The sequence below is a fragment of the Mauremys mutica genome, chromosome 1 (assembly GCF_020497125.1).
Source record: "Mauremys mutica isolate MM-2020 ecotype Southern chromosome 1, ASM2049712v1, whole genome shotgun sequence".
Lineage (NCBI taxonomy): Eukaryota > Metazoa > Chordata > Testudines > Geoemydidae > Mauremys > Mauremys mutica.
In genome coordinates, this window is record NC_059072.1 from 148,243,050 (window position 1) to 148,263,160 (window position 20,111).

General features: G+C 48.8%; 1 protein-coding gene and 1 long non-coding RNA gene across 3 annotated transcripts in view; both read right to left on the reverse strand.

The window, feature by feature from the left end:
• LOC123356251 (zinc finger protein 850-like) overlaps positions 1 to 20,111 on the reverse strand; it is a 72,095-nt gene that overhangs the window by 1,109 nt on the left and 50,875 nt on the right. The window lies entirely within an intron of this gene.
• On the reverse strand, positions 58 to 14,680 carry LOC123356387. 2 transcript variants are annotated; one of them, XR_006575349.1, is made up of 4 exons: positions 14,543 to 14,680; positions 8,116 to 8,196; positions 1,344 to 1,432; positions 58 to 116 (listed from the first exon to the last, which is right to left on the reverse strand). It is a non-coding gene; the product is annotated as an uncharacterized LOC123356387 (long non-coding RNA). The 2 variants fall into 2 exon arrangements; XR_006575350.1 differs by lacking the exon at positions 14,543 to 14,680 and adding an exon at positions 10,232 to 10,255.

A 20,111-nucleotide genomic window follows, 5' to 3' on the forward strand; every position in this document is an offset into this window, starting at 1 on the left:
ACCTGTGCAGGGAGCTCTCAGGATCTCTTGTTCCTCTGAACCCTGGAGGTCTGGGACCCATGACTCTTCCCCTTGTTCCAGGTGGGAGATCGCATCAGATTGGGAAACTGGAAACCCTGCTCAGATGAAATAAAACAAAGGAGTTCAGTGGATTTCTTAAGACATGGTCATAAAAAACATTCTATTAATTTATCTTCAGTGCTTAGTGTGACCTGGTGTGCCTGGGGCAGTCCTCACTGAAAATGCCAAGAGCAGGGCAGGTTGAAAAAGGGAGAGCAGATGCTCCCAAAACTGGTGGTTAACACTGAAGTTAAACTCACCGACCAGTCACAAACTGTGCTTCTGATCCCCACACGGGTTATTGAGAAGCTGAAAAAAGAAATCACACAGCCCCCTTTATTGCATTCCAGTTCTCTGACTCCCAGTCAGCACCTAGGTCCGGTACAGTGAGAGGTTATTTAAAAACTCTGCTCACATAAACAAAATGTTCTTTTGACCTCAAAGGGTCAGCCATGTTACCAAGCCTGTATGGGTTTGGATCTTACCGAAAATACCAGGATGCCAGGCATCTAAACTAAAAGCTTAGATAAGAAAGAGAAAGAAAACAAGAAACAGAAAGAAAGTTGTTAAAAAGGAAAGCAGTCAGATACGTTCAGAAATTTATATATCAGGTTCTTTGCAGTATTGGTGAGTTGCCGGTTTGAAAGTCTGTTTGGAACACAGCCACAGTTTGGATGGGTCATTCAGTCCTTTGTTCAAGGGTTCAGTTTGCATAAGGGCTGACTTTTGGTTTTGCCAGTGGGTGCCACATCCTGGCCCCACCCCCACTGTACTTCTTCCTGCCCCATCTCCCTAGACCAGGGGTCCCCAACCATGGCGCCCACAGGGGCAGCTAATGCGCCCGCGTCCTGACCCCTGGTACAGCACCCGCCAAAATGCCGCCGAATTTCAGTGGCATTTTGCGGGGGGACGCTTCTCGATGACGCTGCTTGCCGCCGACAAGTGACGTCATTGAGAAGCGATGCCCCTAAATTTCTGCGGCATTTCGGTGGCGACGCCCTAACTCTAACCCTAACCACTGCCCTAGACCCTCCTGAATGCCTCCTTCTTACTGACCCCCTGCTCTAAATGCCCCCACCTACCGCTTACTTCTTTCCACCCCACTAGAGTCTAGGCCATTTATTAAATAACTCCAAGCAGGTTTGCCATAATCTGTCCTTCTCCCTTTCCCAACCTGTGCATTTCCTGACCCACTCCAACTTCCAAACCAGACTGCGCAAACCTTCCCATCTCCGGTGTATTTGCTGTCCCTCTCCCTCCTGCAACCATGCAATAATCCCTACCTGGACTGACTCCTCTGCAGCCATTTCTCTGCTCTGTCCCACGGGAGGATGGGATGAAGTTGACTGAAACATGGACGTCATTCTGCAGCCTGGCAGGGTGAGAAGAGCAGTTGTGGAGGTTTCAGAACAGGCCTTCATTAATTTCACATCACGATTCCCCCAGGCTCTTTCCCTGCAGACAGACACCCTAGATTCTGCCATCCTGGGAAAATGCTTGATCTCTTTATTACAGTGTAGACCTGCCCCCTCCTGCCAGGTTAAACCCACAGACATTTTTAACCTCCCTTCTCCCTCCCCCCATCCCATAACAAAACGCTGGTCTATACTGGAGGTGAAGGTTGATCTAAGATATGCAACTTCAGTGGATGGATTAGAGAGCTGGAAATCTCTCTCCCCACTCATGTATACCACTGCCCCTTTCAGTCTCTCCTTCCCCTGTCCTCTCTCCCTGCCCCTCTGGCTGGGAAAGTCCCATTGCTGGTTCTTTGCTCTCCCATGCCAGGAGAAAATACAGCCAACTACTAATGGGAGGAGAAGTGGTTGGGGGGGTGCTGTTTGTGCAGTCACTTTCTTGCCAGTCCCCAGCACTTTCTCTGAGGTCTGTCTGTTACCTGGAGTCTGTGGCTTAGAATTTGTATTAACAGAGCCCAGGTCTGCTAGTACCAGCTGGAGAAAGTTGTCACCTGGTCAGGGCAGAGAAGAAGCTTTAATTAAGGTCACTTCCCAGCAGCTGCTAATCCTGGTCTCCCAGATCACAATGGAGGCTGCAGCATCTGACCCAGGAAGCTGAACCCCAATATCCTGAGCACAGAGGGACAGAGCGTTTGAGCAGCTTCCCTCCTTTAGCTCTCTGGGGAGAGCAGCAAATGAGAGCCCCTCCTCACAGGGAGAATCTCATTTCCCCCACTGTCCATCTGGAGTCATTCCTTGCCTTTCCATACAGTGACTCTTTATTAACATTGCTCTCAATGAATCCAGATTTCAGAAAGAATGAGTCCAGAATGCTGTGGAAGATAGTGCCATAGTGCGGCAGTGCTAAACCCCTTCCCACCTCCCTCACTGCCTAGATCTAGGACAAGGAATTGGGGCAGGAATTTTCCCTATGAAACCGTAAGTTCCTGTGGTTTTTCAAGAGGGGAGAAAAGCAAAATCGGTGATTTCACCTCAGATTGTTTGATAAGTACCGTGACAGACCCAAACCAGTGGGGTACAGGAGTCTGGTAGAGGGCAAATATACTGGTCACTGGATGAATAGTTTTCTGTTTCCTGAGTGGTCCTGAGCAGGAGCTGGTCCAAGATGTAACTATAGCAGGACCGCTTGGAAATAGTGACCATAATACAATAGCATTCAACATCCCTGTGGTGGGAAGAACACCTCAACAGCCCAACACTGTGGCATTTAATTTCAAAAGGGGGAACTATACAAAAATGAGGGAGTTAGTTAAACAAAAGTTAAAAGGTACAGTGACTAAAGTGAATTCCCTGCAAGTTGCATGGGCCCTTTTTAAAGACACCATAATAGAGGCCCAACTTCAATGTATACCCCAAATTAAGAAACACAGTAAAAGAACTAAAAAAGAGCCACCGTGGCTTAACAGCCATGTAAAAGAAGCAGTGAGAGATAAAAAGATTTCCTTTAAAAAGTGGAAGTCAAATCCTAGTGAGGCAAATAGAAAGCAGCACAAACACTGCCAACTTAAGTGCAAGAGTGTAATAAGAAAAGCCAAAGAGGAGTTTGAAGAACAGCTAGCCAAAAACTCCAAAGGTAATAACAAAATGTTTTTTAAGTACATCAAAGGCAGGAAGCCTGCTAAACAACCAGTGGGGCCCCTTGACGATCGAAATACAAAAGGAGCGCTTAAAGACGATAAAGTCATTGCGGAGAAACTAAATGGATTCTTTGCTTCAGTCTTCACAGCTGAAGATGTTAGGGAGATTCCCAAACCTGAGCTGGCTTTGTAGGTGACAAATCTGAGGAACTGTCAGAGATTGAAGTGTCACTAGAGGAGGTTTCGGAATTAATTGATAAACTCAACATTAACAAGTCACCGGGACCAGATGGCATTCACCCAAGAGTTCTGAAAGAACTCAAATGTGAAGTTGTGGAACTATTAACTAAGGTTTGTAACCTGTCCTTTAAATCGGCTTCGGTACCCAATGACTGGAAGTTAGCTAATGTAACACCAATATTTAAAAAGGGCTCTAGAGGTGATCCCGGCAATTACAGTAAGTCTAACGTCGGCACCGGGCAAATTAGTCGAAACAATAGTTAAGAATAAGAACATAAGAATGGCCGTACCAGGTCAGACCAAAGGTCCATCTAGCCCAGTATCTGTCTACCGACAGTGGCCAATGCCAGGTGCCCCAGAGGGAGTGAACCTAACAGGCAATGATCAAGTGATCTCTCTCCTACCATCCATCTCCATCCTCTGACCAACAGAGGCTAGGGACACCATTCTTACTCATCCTGGCTAATAGCCATTTATGGACTTAGCCACCATGAATTTATCCAGTCCCCTTTTAAACATTGTTATAGTCCTAGCCTTCACAACCTCCTCAGGTAAGGAGTTCCACAAGTTGACTGTGCGCTGCGTGAAGAAGAACTTCCTTTTATTTGTTTTAAACCTGCTGCCTATTAATTTCATTTGGTGACCCCTAGTTCTTGTATTATGGGAATAAGTAAATAACTTTTCCTTATCCACTTTCTCAACATCACTCATGATTTTATATACCTCTATCATATCCCCCCTTAGTCTTCTCTTTTCCAAGCTGAAGAGTCCTAGCCTCTTTAATTTTTCCTCGTATGGGACCCTGTCCAAACCCCTAATCATTTTAGTTGCCCTTTTCTGAACCTTTTCTAGTGCTAGAATATCTTTTTTGAGGTGAGGAGACCACATCTGTACACAGTATTCGAGATGTGGGCATACCATGGATTTATATAAGGGCAATAATATATTCTCAGTCTTATTCTCTATCCCCTTTTTAATGATTCCTAACATCCTGTTTGCTTTTTTGACCACCTCTGCACACTGCGTGGACATCTTCAGAGAACTATCCACGATGACTCCAAGATCTTTTTCCTGACTCGTTGTAGCTAAATTAGCCCCCATCATGTTGTATGTATAGTTGGGGTTATTTTTTCCAATGTGCATTACTTTACACTTATCCACATTAAATTTCATTTGCCATTTTGTTGCCCAGTCACTTAGTTTTGTGAGATCTTTTTGAAGTTCTTCACAATCTGCTTTGGTCTTAACGATCTTGAGCAGTTTAGTATCATCTGCAAACTTTGCCACCTCACTGTTTACCCCTTTCTCCAGATCATTTATGAATAGATTGAATAGGATTGGTCCTAGGACTGACCCCTGGGGAACACCACTAGTTACCCCTCTCCATTCTGAGAATGTACCATTAATTCCTACCCTTTGTTCCCTGTCCTTTAACAAGTTCTCAATCCATGAAAGGACCTTCCCTTTTATCCCATGACAGCTTAATTTACGTAAGAGCCTTTGGTGAGGGACCTTGTCAAAGGCTTTCTGGAAATCTAAGTACACTATGTCCACCAGATCCCCCTTGTCCACATGTTTGTTGACCCCTTCAAAGAACTCTAATAGATTAGAGTTTCTTTACAGAAACCATGTTGACTATTGCTCAACAGTTTATGTTTTCCTATGTGTCTGACAATTTTGTTCTTAACTATTGTTTCAACTAATTTGCCCTGTACCGACGTTAGACTTACCGGTCTGTAATTGCCGGGATCACCTCTAGAGCCCTTTTTAAATATTGGCATTACATTAGCTAACTTCCAGTCATTAGGTACCGAAGCCGATTTAAAGGACAGGTTATAAACCTTAGTTAATAGTTCCGCAACTTCACATTTGAGTTCTTTCAGAACTCTTGGGTGAATGCCATCTGGTCCCGGTGACTTGTTAATGTTGAGTTTATCAATTAATTCCGAAACCTCCTCTAGTGACGCTTCAATCTGTGACAGTTCCTCAGATTTGTCACCTACAAAAGCCAGCTCAGGTTTGGGAATCTCCCTAACATCCTCAGCCGTGAAGATTGAAGCAAAGAATCCATTTAGTTTCTCTGCAATGACTTTATCGTCTTTAAGCACTCCTTTTGTATTTTGATCGTCAAGGGGCCCCACTGGTTGTTTAGCAGGCTTCCTGCTTCTGATGTACTTAAAAAACATTTTGTTATTACCTTTGGAGTTTTTGGCTAGCCGTTCTTCAAACTCCTCTTTGGCTTTTCTTATTACACTCTTGCACTTAAGTTGGCAGTGTTTGTGTTCCTTTCTATTTGCCTCACTAGGATTTGATTATCTCTCACTGCTTCTTTTACATGGCTGTTAAACCACGGCGGATCTTTTTTAGTTCTTTTACTGTTTTTCTTAATTTGGGGTATACATTTAAGTTGGGCCTCTATTATGGTGTCTTTAAAAAGGGCCCATGCAACTTGCAGGGATTTCACTTTAGTCACTATACCTTTTAACTTTTGCCTAACTAACCCCCTCATTTTTGTATAGTTCCCCCGTTTGAAATTAAATGCCACAGTGTTGGGCAGTTGAGGTGTTCTTCCCACCACAGGGATGTTGAATGCTATTGTATTATGGTCACTATTTCCAAGTGGTCCTGCTATAGTTACCTCTTGGACCAGCTCCTGCGCTCCACTCAGGATTAAATCTAGAGTTGCCTCTCCCCTTGTGGGTTCCCGTACCAGCTGCTCCATGAAGCAGTCATTTAAAGTATCGAGAAATTTTATCTCTGCATTTCGTCCTGAAGTGAAATGTTCCCAGTCAATATGGGGATAATTGAAATCCCCCACTATTATTGGGTTCTTAATTTTGATAGCCTCTCTAATTTCCCTTAGCATTTCATCATCACTATTACTGTCCTGGTCAGGTGGTCGATAATAAATCCCTAATGTTATATTTTTACTAGAGCATGAAATTTTTATCCATAGAGATTCTATGGAACATGTGGATTCATTTAAGATTATTACTTCATTTGAATCTACACTTTCTTTCACATATAGTGCCACTCCTCCCCGTGCACGACCTGTTCTGTCCTTCCGATATATTTTGTACCCCGGAATGATTGTGTCCCATTGATTGCTCTCAGTCCACCAGGTTTCTGTGATGCCTATTTTATCAATATCCTCCTTTATCACAAGGCACTCTAGTTCACCCATCTTATTATTTAGACTTCTGGCATTTGTGTACAAGCACTTTAAAAACTTGTCCCTGTTTATTAGCCTACCTTTTTCTGATATGCCAGATTCTTTTTTATGTGACTGTTTATCATCTGACTCGGCCCTTACATTATACTCTTCACTCCTCTGCTCCTGACTATAACCTGGAGATTCTCTATCATCAGACTCTCCCCTAAGAAAAGTCTGTGTCCGATCCACACGCTCCTCTGCAGCGGTCGGCTTTCCCCCATCTCCTAGTTTAAAAATTGCTCTACAACCTTTTTAATGTTTAGTGCCAGCAGTCTGGTTCCACTTTGGTTTAGGTGGAGCCCATCTCTCCTGTATAGGCTCCTCCCATCCCAGAAGTTTCCCCAGTTCCTAATGAACGTGAACCCCTCCTCTCTACACCATCATCTCATCCACGCATTGAGACTCTGAAGCTCTGCCTGCCTACCTGGCCCTGCGCGTGGAACTGGGAGCATTTCTGAGAATGCCACCATAGGGGTCCTGGATTTCAGTCTCTTCCCTAGCAGCCTAAATTTGGCTTCCAGGACATCTCTCCTACCCTTCCCTATGTCATTGGTACCTACATGTACCACGACCACCGGCTCCTCCCCAGCACTACACATAAGTCTATCTAGATGCCTCGAGAGATCCGCAACCTTAGCACCAGGCAGGCAAATCACCATACGGTTCTCCCGGTCATCACAAACCCAGCTATCTACGTTTCTAATAATCGAATCTCCCATTACTAACACCTGCCTTTTCCTAGAAACTGGAGTTCCCTCCCCCGGAGAGGCAACCTCAGTGCGAGAGGCAACCCCAGCACCATCTGGAAGGAGGGTCCCAACTACGGGAAGGTTTCTCTCTGCTCCCATTGACTGCTCTGCTTCCCTGGGCCTTTCATCCTCCTCAACAGCGCAGGGGCTGTCTGACTGGAGGTGGGACAATTCTACAGTGTCCCGGAAAGCCTCATCAACATACCTCTCTGCCTTTCTTAGCTCCTCCAGTTCCGCCATCCTGGCCTCCAAAGCCCATACATGGTCTCTGAGGGCCAGGAGCTCCTTGCACCGACTGCACACATATGCCACCCGCCCAGAGGCAGGTAATCATACGTGCAACACTCAGCGCAATAAACTGGATAGCCCCCACTCTGCTGCTGGGCTTCTACCTGCATTGTCTCCTAGTTAATGGAAGGGTGGTTTACAGAAAGGGGTTTTGAAATGTGGTTTGGTTTATAGGTTTTAGGGGGACTACAGGGAAGGGGTTTAGGGCTGGCAAGGGACTCCCCCTCCCTTCCCACTCCCCTTCTAAACTCCCTTGAGAAACTCCCTGTTAGCAGCCCCTGGTCGCTTGTGCGCGGCTTTATAAAGCCCTGGCCTGAGTGAATGCCCCGCCCACTGATTAAGGCTCAGCCAATTACCAGAGGGTTCGAGCTTTCAAACCTGCCTCCAACTGCCAGCCAGAGCACACGGTCCCTCAAACAAACAAACAAACAAACAGACTGACAAACACAAGCTCAGCACACAGCAAGTAACCCCCAAACACAAACAAACACACAATACAGACAGTCACTTACCCCACAGATGCTGTATTAGCTCCTCCTTCACCTGGAGAACTCCCTTGCGAAACTTTCTGTTAGCAGCCCCTCTTCGCAAAGCTCAAATTGTCAAATAAAATTGTCAGACACATAGAAAAACATAAACTGTTGAGCAATAGTCAACATGGTTTCTGTAAAGGGAAATCGTGTCTTACTAATCTATTAGAGTTCTTTGAAGGGGTCAACAAACATGTGGACAAGGGGGATCCAGTGGACATAGTGTACTTAGATTTCCAGAAAGCCTTTGACAAGGTCCCTCATCAAAGTATCTTACGTAAATTAAGCTGTCATGGGATAAAAGGGAAGGCCCTTTCATGGATTGAGAACTGGTTAAAAGACAGGGAACAAAGGGTAGGAATTAATGGTAAATTCTCAGAATGGAGAGGGGTAACCAGTGGTGTTCCCCAAGGGTCAGTCCTAGGACCAATCCTATTCAATTTATTCATAAATGATCTGGAGAAAGGGGTAAACAGTGAGGTGGCAAAGTTTGCAGATGATACTAAACTACTCAAGATAGTTAAGACCAAAGCAGATTGTGAAGAACTTCAAAAAGATCTCACAAAACTAAGTGACTGGGCAACAAAATGGCAAATGAAATTTAATGTGGATAAATGTAAAGTAATGCACATTGGAAAAAAATAACCCCAACTATACATACAATATGATGGGGGCTAATTTAGCTACAATGAGTCAGGAAAAAGATCTTGGAGTCATCGTGGATAGTTCTCTGAAGATGTCCACGCAGTGTGCAGAGGTGGTCAAAAAAGCAAACAGGATGTTAGGAATCATTAAAAAGGGGATAGAGAATAAGACTGAGAATATATTATTGCCCTTATATAAATCCATGGTATGCCCACATCTCGAATACTGTGTACAGATGTGGTCTCCTCACCTCAAAAAAGATATTCTAGCACTAGAAAAGGTTCAGAAAAGGGCAACTAAAATTATTAGGGGTTTGGAGAGGGTCCCATACGAGGAAAGATTAAAGAGGCTAGGACTCTTCAGCTTGGAAAAGAGAAGACTAAGGGGGGATATGATAGAGGTATATAAAATCATGAGTGATGTTGAGAAAGTGGATAAGGAAAAGTTATTTACTTATTCCCATAATACAAGAACTAGGGGTCACCAAATGAAATTAATAGGCAGCAGGTTTAAAACAAATAAAAGGAAGTTCTTCTTCACGCAGCACACAGTCAACTTGTGGAATTCCTTACCTGAGGATGTTGTGAAGGCTAGGACTATAACAATGTTTAAAAGGGAACTGGATAAATTCATGGTGGCTAAGTCCATAAATGGCTATTAGCCAGGGTGAGTAAGAATGGTGTCCCTAGCCTCTGTTGGTCAGAGGATGGAGATGGATGGTAGGAGAGAGATCACTTGATCATTGCCTGTTAGGTTCACTCCCTCTGGGGCACCTGGCATTGGCCACTGTCGGTAGACAGATACTGGGCTAGATGGACCTTTGGTCTGACCCGGTACGGCCGTTCTTATGTTCTTATGAGTGACCAGAGCAGGGGTTGCACTAGAGTAATCAGGAACCTGCTAGAACCAATTCAGCTGTCATGGGATAAAAGGGAAGGCCCTTTCATGGATTGAGAACTGGTTAAAAGACAATTAAGGCAGACAGGCTGATTAGATCACCTGCAGCCAATCAAGGCAGGCTAATCAGGGCGCTTGGGTTTAAAAAGGAGCTCACTCCAGTCAGGCAGGGGAGAGCCAGAGGAGAGGAAGTGTGTGTGAGAGGAGCTGGGAGCAAGAGGCACAAGGAGCAGAGAGTGAGAAGGTGAGCTGCTGCATGACTGAGGAGTACAAGTGTTATCTGACACTAGGAGGAAGATCCTGTGGTGAGGATAAAGACGGTGTTTGGAGGAGGCCATGGGGAAGTAGCCCAGGGAGTTGTAGCTGTCATGCAGCTGTTACAGGAGGCACTATAGACAGCTGCAATCCACAGGGCCCTGGGCTGGAACCTGGAGGAAAAGGTGGGCCTGGGTTCCCCCCAAACCTCCCAACTCCTGATCAGACACAGAAGGAGTTGACCCAGACTGTGGGGAAGATCACTGAGGTGAGCAAATCTGCCAATAAGCACAGGACCCACCAAGGTAGAGGAGGCACTTTGTCACAGTGGATAGAAAGTTATCACGTGGCTGGGGAATGCTGGGCAGTGCTTGGAGCCAGGATTCTGGCACAAGCTGATGAGATAGAAGGAACATGGTTAATAGCAGCCCCCAGAGCCTCCATCAGTGGTCCCCAAACATCCCCAGTACCCAGACTCCTCAGCCAGGGTCCCACCAGATATTCCCTGGGATCCAACCCCCAGAATCTGTGGCCATAGGCGGCAGGTTTGTATAATTTTTGGTGGGGCCCAAAATGGTGGGGCCCCCCCGCTCCCGCCCTGTAAGCTGATATAAAATGAAGCTACAACGCGTCAGTGCCACAAGATTACAAGGGTCAATTAAAAGTGGAAAGTCAGAAGCAGCACTTGCCTACTTCAATATACAGTATTATATTTTGTTGCACCTGTTGTGATGAAGTGGGAATGTTCTTAATATTTTCTCTGAATACTATGTGGGTGCCTCAGTTTCCCCTGCAAGATGCCAACTGAAGGTGTTGGGGACAAAGAGATCAGGTGGCCTCCTTGTCCAGAAGAGACACAGAGGCCAGAGGAGGGAGTGTCAGTTTGGAGCTGGCTGGGGAAATGGGGAGAGACCCAGAACTTGGTTCTGGGCTCCCCACCCCCCAAGATGTACCTGACAGAGGGGTTCTGTTTTCTGTACCAACAAGCTCTGTTTAAACTGTGTTCCCGTCATCTAATAAACCTTCTGTTTTACTGTCTGGCTGAGAGTCACATCTGACTGCGGAGTTGGGGTGCAGGGCCCTCTGGTTGCCCCAGGACCAGCCTGGGCAGACTCGCTGTGGAAAGTGCATGATGTGGAAGGGCATGCTGAATGCTCCGAGGTCAGACCCAGGAAGGTGTAAGCTTCTTGCCCTGGAGACAGTATGCTCCGAGAGAGGAAGCTCCCCCAGAGTCCTGACTGGCTTTGTATGGAGTTGTTCCAAAGCATCACAGCATCCCCTTCCACACCGTGCACTTCCCAGAAGTCCGCACAGGCACTGACACTCCCTCCTCCGGCCTTTGTCTCTTTTCCAGGCATTAGGAGGCCACCCGATCTCTCTGTTCTCCAACACCTTCAGTTGGCACCTTGCAGGGGAAACTGATTTGGGAGAAATGAAGTAAAAGCTGCCCAAACCGAGCTTGAGCACTCCTGAATTTTGAGGTGTTCAAATCTGGAAGGCAGGTGCTGGGGGTGGGAGAGGGCTGTGGGCTCCATGGGGGAGCATGGCAGCAACTGTCTGGAGCTGCACGGAGCCAGATACGCTGGTCTGAGTGGCACAGTAAGCGGTTTGGGGGTTGGAGAAGAGGTAGGGAGTTCCGGGGAGCAGTCAAGGGACAAGGAGCAGGGGGGGTTGGATGGGGTAGAGGTTCGAAGGGGCAGTCAGGGGACAGGCAGCAATTGGATAGGCAAGGGAGTCTAGGAGGTTTATCAGGGGACAGGTAGGGGGTGCGGTCCTGGGGGGGAAGTTGGGTGGGGTCTCAAGAGGGGGCAGTTGGGGACAAGGAGAAGGGAGGCTTAGATAGGGGCTGAGGTCCCAAGGGGCAGTTAGGGGCAGGGGTCTCGGGAGGGGGTAATCGGGGAACAAGGACCAGTGGTGCTTAGATAGGGGGTGGAGGTTCTGGGGGGCAGTTGGGGCAGGGGTCTGGGGAGGGGGCAATCTGCGGACAGGGGCTGGGATTCAAAGAGCTCTGGGCTGCTGGCAGCCGCGGGGATCCCAGAGCCCTTTAAATCCCAGCCGCGGCCGGGAATCAGAGGGCTCTGCGCTGCCCGCTGCGGCGGGGAGCCCAGAGCCGGCCGGGAATCAGAGGGCTCTGGGCTGCCCGCTGCGGCGAGGAGCCCATAGCCCTCTGATTCCTGGCCGCGGCTGGGATTTAAAAGGCTCTGAGCTCCCCGCCGCAGCAGGCAGCTCAGAGCCCTCTGATTCCTGGCCGCGGCTGGGATTTAAAGGGCTCTGGGCTGCCGGCAGCGCAGAGCAGGGGAGAAACCTAGCTCCAAATATTGCTGGAGCAGAGCCCCTGTCTGTGAATATTCCTGGGGCTAAAGCCCCAGGAGCCCATATAAGTTGGTGCCCATGTCTGTGGCCAGACACCCATCAGAGCCCCAGTGGCCAGAGAAACCCCACTAGATCTTCACTGCCAGGCTGGGAATCCTAAAGGGTTCCCCCCACCAAGAGCCCTCACCAGCCAGGGACCCCAATTAGGAACCCACTGCCTTCCTGGGATTCCCCCACTCCCTGCCTGTCCTTCAGCAGAAAGGTAAGACATGTCCATGCCCTGTCACTAGCAAATAATGGTCACCATGGATCCACCCCAAGGTGGTTACATCGTAGCACTGTAGGAATCAACCCCTCACAGAGCCCATTTGTCATGGGGTTTGGGATACTTCTGGACCCACACTGCACTCAGAATGAACTTCTTATCCTGTGCCAGCTGGAGAAAAGAAAAGGGTCCAGCCAACTTTCCTGTTACCAGCTGGGAACCACTAATCCCCCAAACAGGGGGAGGCCTCTGGCTTTGATGCGTATTAAACATGTGGCTGGTCTCTTTCATCGGCAAACATTTTAACAGAGGTAAAGGAGGGAACAAATGATTCTCAAAGGAGAGGGGAAGGATGATCACTGGGCAATTTAACCCCCTGCAACCTCCAGGATGGAAAAGAACTCAGAGCAACAGGTTCTCTTGAAGGAAGAAGTTGCTGGGATTTAGAAACATGGAGAACAGCCCTAAACATGACAGGACTTTTAATTAATATTTGATAATGATGTAGAAAGAGGGAAATCCTGAGCTTTGAGATCAATGTTCAGAAATGAAAGAGGGTGGAAATCTGAGTGATTTTGGATCCATTTTTGCCAATTATAGAGAGGAAAGTATAAAATCCCTCTGATTTTACATCAGTTGTGTAAGAGGAAAAATTTGAATGAATTTCACATCAATATTTGATAAATGAATAGAGCGGAAATGGGCAACATTTGCAAACATTTTATATCCATGCTCAAGAATCTGAGGAAAGGTATAAATCTCAGATTTTCTTTGTATTTTACCATTAAAGAGACAGGGAAAAAAAATCCCGAGGGCATATTCACTTAGAAATAGACAACTAAGGAGAAGTGGGGCAAATGTTTAGGATATTTTATATCAGTCTTTGAGATTTGCAGAGAAAACGTGTCACAAGGTAAGCAATTGATAACATGAGAAAAAATACCAAGATCTGAGGGGGATTTTATGTTGCTATTAAATAACTAAAGGGAAAAGGGGGACTGTTTGACTGGATTTTATGAGACTGTCCAACACAAAGTGATGGTTTCCCCCCCACTGCCACCATTCATATGGGCAGCTGGGAGCCCTTTGAGGAGCTGATTTAAGAGGGCAAGGGAGGGGGAGCTGGAAGGCTCTCTGGACAAAGGAAGGGGGGAGCAGCAGGTGACTGGAAACTGAGGGCTAGGGGCAACTGTGTTGGTAGTTTTGGGACAGGAAGTGGGATTGGGAAAGCGTGGTCTGGGCAGTCTCCATGAGGGACACATGCTCTTCCTGTCCCCGCCCGGGCAGAGAACGGGCATCTCATCCCATCCCCACTCCAGGGGCAGCCATGTTTTGAGGAATGACTCAGGGCAACAATTTCCCACCTAAATAAGGACAAATCACTGCAGATAAAATGGGTGGGGAAAACTGCCACATCGGAGAGATTTTAGATTCCATACTTCTCAACTGTCAGAGACCAGGGCAAAATCGGGGGAGATTAGAGAGCTGATCATTTGGGGGAAAATCTCCCTGGATTGTATCGCCACGTATGATAACGAGAGAAAAGGGGGGAAAACCTGAGAGACTTTGTACGTGGGTGGAAGTGACACAAACAAGGAAGGATTCAGTGAACTTGCCTCCCCCAGGGGAATTTCCTGGCTGCACAAAATAGCTCAAATTTCCCGCCCCAATGAGCTTCCCCTCTGGGCAACCCCGACTCACCCCCTCCGCCCCACGAGCTCAACTCCCGCTCCCCCCATCCCGGATTTTGCCATTTAGCCCCCTCCTAATCCAGCCTCCAGCTGCCTGACCCCCCCCCCCCGACCATCAATTTCCTGCTCAGACCCTGGCACCCCCCCGCACCCCCCGCTCCCCCCTTCCCAGCCCCGGTCACCAGCGCCCAGCGGAACGTTACGGCTGATATGGGCAGGGGGAAGGGCAGCGGCGTCAGCAGCTGTTACTGAGCATGCGCAGTGCCCGGGGAGTAGCACATTGCTACAGGGAGCGATTTAACACACCGCCGCCCCCCTCCTCCCCCCGGGGTCTCTCACTCACCGGGGGCTCCGGGGCGGGGGCGGGGCCCAGCTGGAGAAAGTCCCCCCCCCCGGCCGGGCACGGAGGGGTTAATGCCCCGCCCCCACGCACAGACCCGGGAGCAGCAGCGGCTCCTTTGTTCTCCTGCCCGCACCGGGGCTCGCACGGAGCATGCGCAATTTCACCTGCCGAACCCCTCCCTTACCTGGGCAGGAGAGGGCGGAAGCGGCCCCGGGGCAGGCTGGGAGATATAGTTCGGGTTGCGTTTCCTGGCTCTGGGCATGCGCAGATCGGGGAGGGGGCGGAGTGTGATCAGCTGCTGGGTGAGCGCCGCGCGGCTGCTGCTCCATTGTGACCTGGGAGCCCGGGCGGAGCAGGAGGGTCTGTGCCGGGGAGACCCATTAACCCCCCCGTGCCCGGCCCGGGCCCTGCTCCCGCTGCGGAGCTGCAGCCTCCAGGTACCGGAGCGAGCCCCGGGGCCGGGCGGTGACTCTGCCCCAGTGTCTGTGGGGGGGACCCGGCATCTCGCAGCGCCGGGATCTGCTCCCTGGGGGGCTCGGAGCTGCTGCACCCGCCGGAGCCCAGCGCCCCCCGGGCCCGTCCAGGCTCTGCCCTGGGGTCCCACGAGGGGGACCGGCCCCACTGGGGTCCCTGGGTGGGGGGGTCCCGGGGGAGACCTGGGAAAGGGGCGGATGGAAAATGTCTGTGTAGCCCGGACATGGCCGGGGGAGGAGAAGAGCCGATGACCCCCCGAGGAGCGGGGAGAGAAAGGGGGGGGCTGAGGTCCGCTCGGATTTACCGCTGCCCCCTCCCATGGGGACCCCCCATCCTCTCCCGTCCTGCCCCCTTTCTCTCTAGAGAGCAACGAGCAAGAGCCAGGGTGACCCCCCCTTCCCTCAAATCCCTGAGAAGTTCCCTGTTCTCCCCTGATTGTGCCCCACTTTCTCTCCACTTTGCCAATGTCCAGTTCAAATCTCAGGTTTGGGGTGTTTCCCCCCATTTTTACCTCCAGTGATTTGTCCTTGTTTAGGTGGGAAGTGGTTCCCCTGAGTGATTTCTGAACTGGGCAGAGGGTTAATGGGTAGAGGCTGGGGGAGCCCTGAGACAGGGATACGGCTGAGTGGGGGGGGGGGAGGGTCACTCTCTGCTGGCAACAGGGCATGGAAAGGCCCAGGAAGGGGAGGGAGGAGCAAGTGTCCCCCATGGAGAGGGCCCAGCCCCAGGTTTCCCTGCCCAATCGGTCCCATTCTGATGTTGATTCAATATCACTGTATAAGCCCCTCAAAGTTTCCCTCTTTTCTCTTGAGTGGTTGAATGGTGACATAAAATCTCCCCACATGTTGATACTTATCCCTTATATTGGCAAATATTTAGTTTGTGCCCCATTTTCTCCTCAGTTCTGAAATACTGATATCAAATTCTTGAAAATCTTCCCACTTTTCTCTCCAGTGTCTGACTGAGATCAGGGTTCTTACCGTACTGAGCATGGCCCTGTTCTGCCAGGCACTGAAGAGACCCCAGGTGAGATCAGACCCCACTGTTGTGCCAGGTAAAACTGAGACCTGGACCGAGATCACAGCCCCCCTTTTGTGCCGGCAGCGCACGACTGCGACCCAAACCGCTGCCTCCATTGTGCTGGGCACTTCAGAGACCTTGACTGAGATCTGTGTCCCCGTTGGGTCTGGCATTGCAATGACCTCGACCCAGATCACGTCGCACCACTGTACTGGGCACTGCGCAGAACCTGACAGAGATCCTGCCTCCACATTTTGCCAGATGCTGCAGGGGCCCTAAACAAAATCAGGGATCCTGTAATGCTGGGAGTTGCAGAGACCTAACTGAGATCAGGCCCCCTGTTGGTCAGGGTTCTGCACAGACACTGACCAAGATCAGGGTCCCCATTGTGACAAGTGTTGAACAGACACCAGGAGTATCTCTACTCTGCCATTAAAACCCCCCAGCTGGCCCATGCCAGCTGACTCAGGCTCACAGGGCTCAGGCGAAGGGGCTGTTTAATTGCAGTGTAGATGTCTGGGCTCAGGCTGCAGGACCCTGCGAGGTGGGAGGGTGCCAGACCTTGGGCTGCAGCCCCAGCCGGAACATGGACACCACAATTAAACAGCTCTGCAGCCTGAGCCGTGTGAGCCCAAGTCAGCGGGCATGAGCCAGCAGCTGGTGACTGCAGTGTAGACATGCCCACAGTGACAGAGAGGCCTTGCCACAAAAAGCTCAAAGGCTAAATAGGCAAATGGTGGGGGGCGACTCTCCATTTTACAGATAGGGAAACTGAAGGCTCAGGGAGCTGAAGTAATTTGCTCAAGTTTGCATGGAGAATTTGGGGCAAAACTGGGAACTGAATCCAGATTGTTTGAATTCTTGCCTCCCCTTAACCCCAAGCCCAGCGTGTGTGTGTACAGCGTTGTTTTGGTCTGTGTTTGCCTTGCATTGGCTTCCAAGGGAGGTTGTGGAATTTCCTTCATTGGAGATTTTTAAGACCAGGTTAGAGGTACACCAGTCTGGGAATGTCTGGGGATACTTGATTCTGCCTCAGCGCAGGAGGTTTGAGGAGACGACCTCTCAAGATCCCTTCCAGGCCTACATTGAAATAATTCTCTTTTGTGCTGTGTCGTGTTCCATGCTGAGCTGTTTTGCATGGTGCCATTTGGTACTCTGATTGCACCATGTTGTGTTGCATAGTTTTATGGTGCATTGTTTTGCTTCAGTGTGTTTGGTGCCTGTGTTGTGTTGGTTTGAGTTGAGCTCTTTTTCATTGTGTAATTTTGGCCTAGGGTGTATTACTTAACATGGTGGTATTTTCTTTTCCTTTGTATTGTCATTTTATGCTGTGGTTTTTGTTGTTTTTTTTGTTTTTTTCTGAATTGCCTGACATTATGTTGTGGTGGGTTGTATTCTGTATGTTGTGTTTTATACGTATATATTTCATAGCATCATAGAAATGTAGAGCTGGACAGGACCTCAAGCTGTCATCAAGTCCAGCTGTCTGCCAGGAGATATGTAGATTATCTCTGACAGAGGTTTGTCCTACCTGCTCTTAAAAACTTCCAGGGGGAGACTCCACAGCCCCCCTTGTAAGACTATTCCAGAGCTGAACTGCCTTAGCTCTGGTGACACCCACACAGATTTTAGTGGTGAGCAGCTCTGGAGTGAGAGGAGACCCCAGTGAGTGGGCAGCTGGGTAAAGAGACCAAAGTTGGGAGGAGAAACATTGATGTATCGCAGGTCACCCAGGCTGTCTGTGACAGAGCTAGCACTAGATCCCAGTTCTAGTGCCACCGTACTGCTGTTTTGGGCACTGAAGGGCTCTGCCACACTGTGGTTTTAGGCACTGGTTTAAACCCTTAGTACAGACAGAATTTACACTAGTGCACTATGTCCCTGTTTGAAGGCTTGCAGGGGATGGGGGAGGGGGGCAGTGACCTCACTGAGGCCTGGGGCTGGCTGAACAGTGCAGCTGGTAAGGGAGGGGCAGCAGTGAGTGCTGAAGGTATGAGCCAGGAGCACAGCCCCACAGGACTGGACACTGACTTCTCCTGACCCAGGACACACACCCCAGCTGTGTGCCGGGACTGCAGCTGAGCTGCCCTGCCAAGACAGCCTGTGCGTCCATGGACAAACCACCTCTTCCTGCTGCCTAATACAGTGAGGTCTGGGGACCTTTCCAAGCTGCGCGTGACGGGGCTCTGGCATTACTGGGGTCTGTTCCTGGCTCTGCCTCTGACCTGCTTGGTGGCCTCGGGGAAGTCACAGCCCCTCTGTGTTTTCCTCCTACCCATTGTCTATTTGGATTGTGATCTCTTTGGGGCAAGGACTGTCTCTCTCTGTCTGTGCAGTGCCCATCACAATGGGGGTGCTGATCTCAGTCAGGGTCTCTGCCATGCGCCGCACGATGGGGCCCTGATCTCCATCAGTGTCTGTGCTATACAAGGCACAGTTTATAGACTCACAGACTTTAAGGCCAGACGGTAGAGGTGTATTTCAGATGAGGTTTCATCAGTGCCTTGTATAACAGTACTGACCCTTTCATGTGTCTGCTGGAAATACCTCGCCTGATGTATCCTAGGACTGCATTAACCTATTTCACGGCTACATCACATTGGCAACTCATCATTATCCTGTGATCAACCAATACATATAGGTCTTTCTCCTCCTCTGTCACTTCCAATTGATAAATCCTCAGCTTATTGCAAAATTATGCACTTGGGGACTAACAACTAGAATTTGTGCACTATTATTTTTCATCCCATTTCTATTACTCCAGCTTTCAAGGACGTGCAGTTTTTCTTGTATGATTTTCCTGTCATCCTTCATATTGGCAATCCCTCCCAGCTTTGTGTCACACTCCCACTTCTTGTGCCAAGATCACTAATGAAGGTGTTGAGTAAGATTGGTCCCAAGACTGATCTGAGGAACTCCACCAGTAACCTCCCTCCAGCCTGACAACTCACCATTCAATATGACCCCCTTGTAGACTTCCCTTTAACCAATTCTTTATTCACCTTTCGGTTCTCATATTAATCTCCATCTTCTCCAATTTAACAAATAGTTTCCCACGTGGAACTGTATCAAAAACCTTACTGACAACCAGATCAGGTTTCTTTGGCACAAGCTACCTTTTGTAACACCATGCTTTATTTATTTATAGTGCTGAAGGCTGAGAGGAACTGTTAGCAATGGGCTGAGAATGGCCATGTGGAGGTGGGAGAGGGGATGGGATGTTGAAGGTGTATCTGGGATTGTGTTTTGTAGGAGTCCATGTCTCTGCTCCCTGTGGTCGTGGTGCATTCTGTACCAAAGCAGCATGTCAGCAGAGCAGACGCACACACCATAGTTCCATCTGGAACACGCAGCATTCGCTGCCAGACGGGCTGGGCGATTTTTCAGGGGCCCAGCTTGATATGCCTGGCTGGGGTGGATTCACTTGGACAGGGGTCTGGGGCTCCGATAGTTTGCGATGTTCCTTTTTGCATAGTCATTTTTTTCCATTTATTGTTTTACCCTCTCCTATGCCCGATGTCACTCTCGTCTTAACTTGCTTTGGTTATTTCACTTCCAGCTTTTAAATGGGATCTAAGAATTGCAAAGCTGAATGAAAGGTAAACAGAACCATTTGAATTTTGGCCCATAGCCGGTAGAACGATACTTAGTGAAGGTCTGCTGTAATTCCCTGGTTCCCTGTAGCATTTTCTGGTGGAGCAGATAAAGCAATGTCAAAGAGCCAGGGCGAAAGGGCTTGTCAGATGTTTGCTCTCTAAGGAGCATGTCACCTTCCAGAGCTTGCAGTCTTTCAGGAGTGGTGCGCTGGGTTGTATTTAGGAATCTTAAAATAAAAGGTGAAGACGGCTGGTTCACAATATCCAGTGAAATCTTGCAAACAATTATAGAAATGGACCCTACTGCTATTAAAACAACATGGTATTATTACTGATTCAAAACTGAAATTAAAATTGTGAGATAAATGCATGAGAAATGAATTGACACCTACTTACCATTTCTTAATGGCTAAAATTTTGACACTCCCTCACAGCATCTTTTTTTTAAAAGTGATGCACAGCACACAGTCAAGTTAATT